The sequence below is a fragment of the Triticum dicoccoides genome, chromosome 7B (assembly GCF_002162155.2).
Source record: "Triticum dicoccoides isolate Atlit2015 ecotype Zavitan chromosome 7B, WEW_v2.0, whole genome shotgun sequence".
In the NCBI taxonomy this organism is placed as follows: Eukaryota; Viridiplantae; Streptophyta; class Magnoliopsida; order Poales; family Poaceae; genus Triticum; species Triticum dicoccoides.
The window spans coordinates 77,723,470-77,731,199 of NC_041393.1; positions in this window are offsets into that span (position 1 = coordinate 77,723,470).

Genomic DNA, 7,730 nt, shown 5'->3' on the forward strand with positions numbered 1-7,730 from the left:
TCAACAGCAAGCTGGTCAGGGAGGACAACAGCAGCAACATTCGGGTTACCAGAGCCAGCCGAAACAGTTGAGCGGTGGGCAATACCATGTGTTTACCACTAGCTTATGCAAACATGACCAGAAGGTTCATAAGAGGGCTGTAAATTCGGTTGAGCCGGCGGTCCCTCGTTATTTGAGATGGTCAGAGCAACCTATCATTTGGAGCAGAGAGGATCACCCGCCACGAGTTGATAATCCGGGTCAGTTAGCCTTGGTGGTAGCACCCTAGGTTGGTGGATATAAATTCACTAAAGTACTCATGGATGGAGGTAGCAGCATCAATATCCTATATTATGAGACCTTCCAGCGTATGGGGTTGACTGAGAAGAATTTGAGAACATCCAACACTGTTTTCCACGGGGTGGTTCCAGGTAAGTCAGCTTACCCAGTTGGTAAGATTGAATTAGAGGTGGCTTTTGGAGATGAGTATGATTCCAGGGCTAAGAAGTTGACGTTTGAGGTGGTCAAGATCAGGAGCCCATATCATGCTCTATTTGGGCTACCGGCTTATGCTAAGTTCATGGCACGACCGTGTTATGTTTATTAACAGCTCAAGATGCCGGGTTACAAGGGCACCATCACCGTACATGGGAGTCAAAAGGTGGCCTTGGAATGTGAAGAAGGCGACGCGGCTTATGCTGAGACGGCCTATGCTGCGGAGGAGCTCAAATTCTATCAAGACAATGTTGACCCGGCGGATATGACCTCCCTCAAGAAACCAACTACTGAGAATGACCCTGCGTTGAAGTTTAAATCGGCCGCTGAGACAAAGCTCGTCGACTTCACCCCGGGAGACGCCTCTAAACACTTCAGTATCAGTGCCAATTTGGATCCTAAATAGGAAAGCACGCTCATCGAGTTCATCCGTGAGAACCGGGACATCTTTGCATGGAAACCTTCTGACATGCCGGGTGTACCGAGGGAACTCGCTGAGCACACTCTCAATATTGATCCGAAGTATAAGCCGGTCAGGCAGTTTCTCCGATGATTCAATGAAGAGAGACAGACAACTATTGGGGAATAGGTGGCCCGGCTCTTAGCGGCCGGGTTTATTGTTGAAGTTTTTCATCCGGAGTGGTTGGCTAACCCGGTGCTGGTGCTCAAGAAGAACGACACTTGGCGGATGTGTGTGGATTACACGGACTTAAACAAGGCTTGTCCGACTGATCCTTTTGCTCTCCCCCGTATTGATCAAATCCTTGATGCTACGGCGGGTTGTGAACATTTGAGTTTTTTGGATGCTTACTCTGGTTATCATCAGATCAAGATGGCAGTTAAGGACCAGGAGAAGACAGCTTTTATCACTCCGTTTGGGGCCTTCTGTTATGTATCTATGCCGTTTGGGCTCAAGAGTGCCCAGGCAACTTATCAGCGATGTGTGCAGAGCTGTTTGCACGATCAAATCGGGAGCAATGTTCATGCCTATGTGGATGACATCATGGTGAAGTCCAGAGAAAAGGAAACTTTGATATTCGACTTGAGAGAGACTTTTGACAATCTCCGGGTTTACAAGATGATGCTTAACCCGGCCAAGTGTGTGTTTGGTGTACCTGCAGGTAAGCTCTTGGGTTTTCTGGTGTCAAATAGAGGCATTGAAGCTAATCCGGAGAAGATCACGGCGATTACCTCTCTGGCTAAGCCGGCATGTATCAATGATGTTCAGCGCCTGGTGGGACGGGTTGCTGCTTTAGGCCGGTTCATAAGCCGGTTAGGAGAGAAGGCCTTACCGCTATATCAGATGATGAAGAAAACAGACACTTTTGTCTGGAGAAATGCTGCTAACACTGCCTTTGAAGATTTAAAGAGACAGTTGTCTGAGCCACCGGTTCTTGCAGCTCCCATTGATAAAGAGCCGCTATTGTTATATGTGGCTGCTAACTCACGGGCCGTCAGTGTTGCCATCGTAGTGGAGCGTAAGGAGGCAGACAAGGAGCATCCGGTTCAATGGCCGGTTTACTACATCAGCGAGGTGCTCATTGAGTCTAAACAAAGGTATCCACATTGGCAGAAGCTTGTTTATGGTGTGTTCATGGCAAACCGGAAGCTAAAGCAGTACTTCCAAAGTCACCCTATAACGGTGGTAAGCTCAGCTCCTTTGGGAGATATCATTCAGAATAGGGAAGCTACAGGACGAATCACCAAGTGGGCCATTGAGCTTGGGCCTTATGGTTTAAAGTATATTCCCCGTACTGCCATCAAATCTCAGGCCTTGGTGGATTTTTATGAATGATTGGACAGAGTTGCAGGCACCTGAGGAGAAGCCAGACAATACATATTGGACTATTCACTTTGATGGGTCCAGGCAGTTAGAAGGATCAGGGGTTGGAGTTGTCTTAACTTCCCCTCGAGGTGATAAATTTCGTTATGTGCTCCGTCTCATGTTTCCTTGTACTAACAATGCAGCTGAATACGAGGCCTTACTCCATGGTCTCCGGATGGATAAGGAGATGAATTTAAGCCGGGTAAGGTGCTTGGGCGACTCAGACCTCGTGGCTCAACAGGTCTCAGGCACATGGGATTCTAAGGATCCCCTTATGGCGGGTTATCGCCGTGAAGTTGATGCCGTAGCTGGGTACTTCAAAGGGTATCAGGTGGAGCACATTGACAGAAGGAAGAATGAGGCGGCTGATGCTTTAAGTCGGTTGGGCTCTCAGCGCAAGCCGGTGCCGCCTAACACCTTTCTTGACATTTTACATAATCCTTCTGTCAAGGTACATACAGAGGAGGAGCTTGCAGTGCCTGACCTGGAGGCACAGTTGGTGGCTGCACTTCACGTCATCCTGGATTGGACATTGCCATATTTGGCTTATATGACCTGGGGAGAGCTGCCTGAGGATGAGACCTTGGCGAGACAAATTGTCAGGCGGTCCAAATCCATGACAATTGTTAACGGCGAGTTACATCATCTCAGTGTCACAGGGGCGTTCCAGCGTTGTGTGTCACCTGCAGAGGGTCAAGAGATACTTCGAGAAATCCATGAAGGAGATTGTGGTCATCATGCCGGTTCAAAATCTCTGGTGGCCAAGGCTTTCCGTCATGGTTTTTATTGGCTGACGGCTCATGCAGATGCAGAAGATCTTGTTAGCAAATGTGACGGATGTCAAAAATTCTCACGACGAGCTCATGTGCCGGCTCAGGAATTGAGGATGATTCCAATTACTTGGCCGTTTGCAGTCTGGGGGCTTGACATGGTGGGACCTTTTAAAAGGTCTAAGGATAAAAAGACACACCTCCTGGTGGCAGTGGATAAATTTACAAAGTGGATTGAGGCAGAGCCGGTCAGTCAGTGTGATGCGGCCACAACAGTTTAGTTCATCAAAAAGGTGATCTTTCATTTTGGTTTCCCACATAGCATCATAACTGATAATGGCACTAATCTCTCCAAGGGTGCCATGGAGGAGTTCTGTCAACGGGAACATATCCGGCTTGATGTTTCGGCTGTTGCTCATCCTCAATCCAATGGTCAAGCAGAAAGAGCTAATCAGGAGATCTTAAGGGGTATCAAACCACGGCTTTTGGTCCCTTTACAGCGGACTCCAGGTTGTTGGGTGGAAGAGTTGCCCTCTGTGCTGTGGAGCATCAACACTACGCCTAACAGATCAACGGGTTACACGCCTTTTTTCATGGTTTATGGAGCAGAGGCAGTTCTGCCAAGTGATATCCGGCACGAATCGCCCCGTGTGGCGGTTTACGTTGAGGCTGATAATGAGAAGGCTCGACAGGAGGCTCTTGACTTGTTGGATGAGGAGCGAGACTTGGCAATAGCCCGCTCGGCGATTTACCAGCAAGACCTTCGTCACTATCACAGCCGCCGGGTCAGAAGTAGAACATTTTAGGAAGGCGATTTAGTGCTCCGGCTCATCCAGGATCAGTCCGATATGCACAAGCTATCCCCTCCTTGGGAAGGACCCTTTGTGGTTAGCAAGAATCTGCACAACGGGTCATACTACCTCATTGATATTCGAGAGCACAAGGACTCAGGTAAATCGGAGGAGGAGACCCGTCGGTCATGGAATATAGCCCATCTTCGGCCTTATTATACTTAAGCCACCGGCTCTTTAGATGCATATATTTTTTGACAATGTATATATTATATAAAGTAATAAAGCAGGACCTCTGTCCTTTTTTCACTCTAAAAAAAGTGTATATGTCTTTTTGACAGGTGGTAGAAATAACCAACAGGGACCGGATCATATCTAAATCCGGCTTTACCTTTGGTCCGGCTTATGATCATATCTGAATCTAGCCATGATCACTTGGGGGCTTCCTGTTCAAACATAGGTCGTATTCGAACCAAAGAGAACATGGCTGTCGATACCCGCTTGATCGGCATACTGCCAAACCTACTTGGGGGCTTCTTGATCATATTTGAATCATAGCTTAACCCCTTTAGGTCTGACGTGGATCGTATACGAATCAGCATCATTAAACAAATCTTATGGTCACTTCGGGGCTTCCTGTTCAAACATTGGTCGTATTCGAACCAAAGAGAACATAGCTGTCGATACCCACTTGATCGGCATCGCCAAGCCACTGGGAGCTATATGATCGTATCCGAATCTTAGCTTAACCCCTTTGGAACGGTTTACTGATCGTATCCAAATTAGAAGCCTGTAAAGTATTTTGATTATCCTGAAACCTTGTGGAAAGCATTATGAGATGTTTTTTGTCTTGCCGGTTTAATATTCACTGCCCCAGGTCGTTAAGTGTCGGGTGAACGTCATATGAGCCGGAAGGATTATACAAGGATCGCAGAATAAGGCGAGCAACGCCAAAGAAATAAAGACAAAAATATATAGCCACGACGGCTTACGGAAAGCGTTAAGCGGTAAGAGCATGCACGAAGGCATGACGTGCATTGGGAGTTCTTTCTACCCTGTTACAAGACTCCCCGAGTCTGAATTGATGAAGCATTGTTTTTTGGCCAAACACCTGGCGATTCACTCCTTCGGCGGGCTTGAGGGCTCCGGGTTATCCTTCTCCGCTTCTCCGTCGGCTGTTTTGTCCTGGAAAGTTGATGAGGCCCAATCAATGCCACTCAAAGCTTCAAATTCAGCTTCATCATCTATTAAACCGGCCGGGTCTACTTTAGGAGCAAAAGTATGCTTACAAATTAGAGGGATCAGACTGATTTGATCATATGGAGCGTTTGGAATTCTCCGGTTTTCACTGTCATAAGCCGGCGCATACTTGCTAAGGTCAGTGTCATTTCCAATAAGGGTTGCTACCAGACGTATGGCTCTGATGTAGGCGGTGAAATCATGGTCATCAAATGCAGTGCCATCTTCCTTCAGACTTGGGTACCCAAGGGCAAGGTCGGCCGGGTCTAGTTCTAGGAGCCATGCTTTAGCCCGGCTCAATGCGGCCATAGCACCGGCTCTTGAGGACGCCCGCCTTAAGTCTTGGATCCGCTGAGGAAGAAAGGCGAGGCTCTTCAAAACGTCTTGCAGAAGGCGGGGATGTGGAGTTGATAAGGCTACAACGGCGAAGGCGCGTTGTGACCCGGAGTACAGCTGTTCCACTAAGGTGTAAACTGCTTTGAGCTTGATCTGCATGTTTTGCTTCAGATTGGTACTCCTGGGGCCTGTAAGTGCAAAAGCATAATCGTCAGCCGGAAGTAATTAGTGCAATAGTCATTATAAGGCTACAATGTTTAAATATGTTTCACAATAACTTACCGAAGATGGCTGAGACCATTTGAGATATTTGCTGCTTTAAGTCGGTCAGCTCGGTTGTTGCTTCTACAAAAGATGCTTCGGCTATCTCGGCCCGAGTCACCAGGGAAGCCTTCTCATCAGCCCAAGTTTTCTTCTCCGACTCAAACTTCTTCTTTAATTTCTCATTTTCAGAGACACTAAATTCAAATTTGGAGTTAGCCTTCTACGTCTCAAGCTCTTGGGTTTCCACAGGACTCCTCAGGGTAGCAAGCTCTGATTCAAATTGATGTATGGCAGCCTGCATTGACACAAGGTTATGGTAAGGATTATAGTAAGGTAACATTCAAGTCCCGAGCACTTTACAAGTAAAGATACTTGGCACTTGGGGGCTAATGTATGCTGAAGAATTTTTACCTTATCTTACCGGGTCACATATATTAAAGTCTCAAGCACCTTACAAGTAAAGATACTTGACACTTGGGGGCTAATGTATGTTGCAAATTTAAAAGCCTTATGTTATAACCGGGTTAAGTAAATTCTTCTTGAGCTGGATAAGTTAACAGGTACAGCAGATTTCTAAAGTCTACAGCATATTTGTTCAATAAGCAATAGACTTGGGGGCTGGTACAGTATGTAAGACTCAGGTAAACAGTATAAGTAATACCTCAAATTTGTGCTGTATTTGTTTCACCATGTCAATTTCCAGGTCACGGCTATTATGCACTTGATTCAGATAGCCCGAGACTATATCACCAATGCTTAAGTGAGTATAATCAGTAATGTCCTGCTTGGCCTTTCGGCGTTGGGCAAATTCTTCCTTGGCGGTACATTTGGCAAGGACGGTAGGCCGTCCTGGTTCAACAAACTGAGACTTCACATTCTGAACTTCCGGTTCATTTGTTTTGACCGGGCTAGGAGTTTCTGGGTCACTTGTGTGGAGAATATCTTCGGCAAGTGGATCAGAAGTTGGCATTGGAATATCAGAAGCCGGATCTGGCGGTGGCTGATGGGCAGAGCTGTCTGGAGCAGATGCGTTAATCACCGGTTCAGCTACGACCGGCTCTTCGGATGGCTTATTCTTCTTTGACCGTTTACTGGGCTTCACTTGCATGTTGTTAACAAAAGTAGAAGGATGAATACGCAAGCATGGGTAAAGTAAAAGTGCATAAGGTTACATTACTCGGGAGCAGTTTTGAAAGTCGGCATGTTTGACTGCATGGATTCACCGGAAGAAGGAGAAGTATCCTGATAATTGGAGTCGGACGAATTGAGAGGATGACGAATTAAGCCCGCTAAAGGTAAAACAGAACGTAAATCGGAGATAACCTTAGTCCGACGCTTCCTGGTTACGTCAGGTAAGCCGGAGGAGAGTTCTGCATCCTTGCTGTTCCGGGTCTGCCTCCGGCTCTCAAGCTGTTGTTGCTTCAAAATAAATTGAGGATCTTGATAAGCAAGTGCATGTGAAAATCTTACTTTCCGGGTCACCCTTCGGATCTTTTGCTTTGGCAAAGGCTCTGAGTCGGAGGAGATTATAGTTACCTCTTCATTGGCTGCTCGACTGTTCCCCGTATCCTCCTGAAGGGATAAAATGTCAGACAGGTGATAACAAGGGACTTAAGAAAATTTAAATATTACCTCTTCCTCATCCGAAGAGCTATCCTACAATCTGAGTAAGTCGGAGGCGCTGGGTTTCTTCTTCTTTGAGGTTCCTACCTTGGCGGCTTTCCTTTCAGCTTTCTTGGTCGTCCTGGCTTGTTTGGCAGCTTCATGGTCATATTTGGCTTTACAGAAGTCATCACTGGCCTGTGGAAAAAGTTAAAGATTTATGAGTATCAAGAAAGGTAAAATGTATCCGTAAACATTTGTTACGATGGATAACTTACTGCAGGGGCCGGGTTATTCTTGCAAAATGGAAGTAAGCCGAAGGCGTTGCTCGTCACAGTGCCCTCTTTCAGCAGTGTCTGGGTTGTAGCATCCACCACGTCATCTGGTAAGTCGTCAGGGCTATGGCGTAGCGGATCAGTCTTTTCTCTA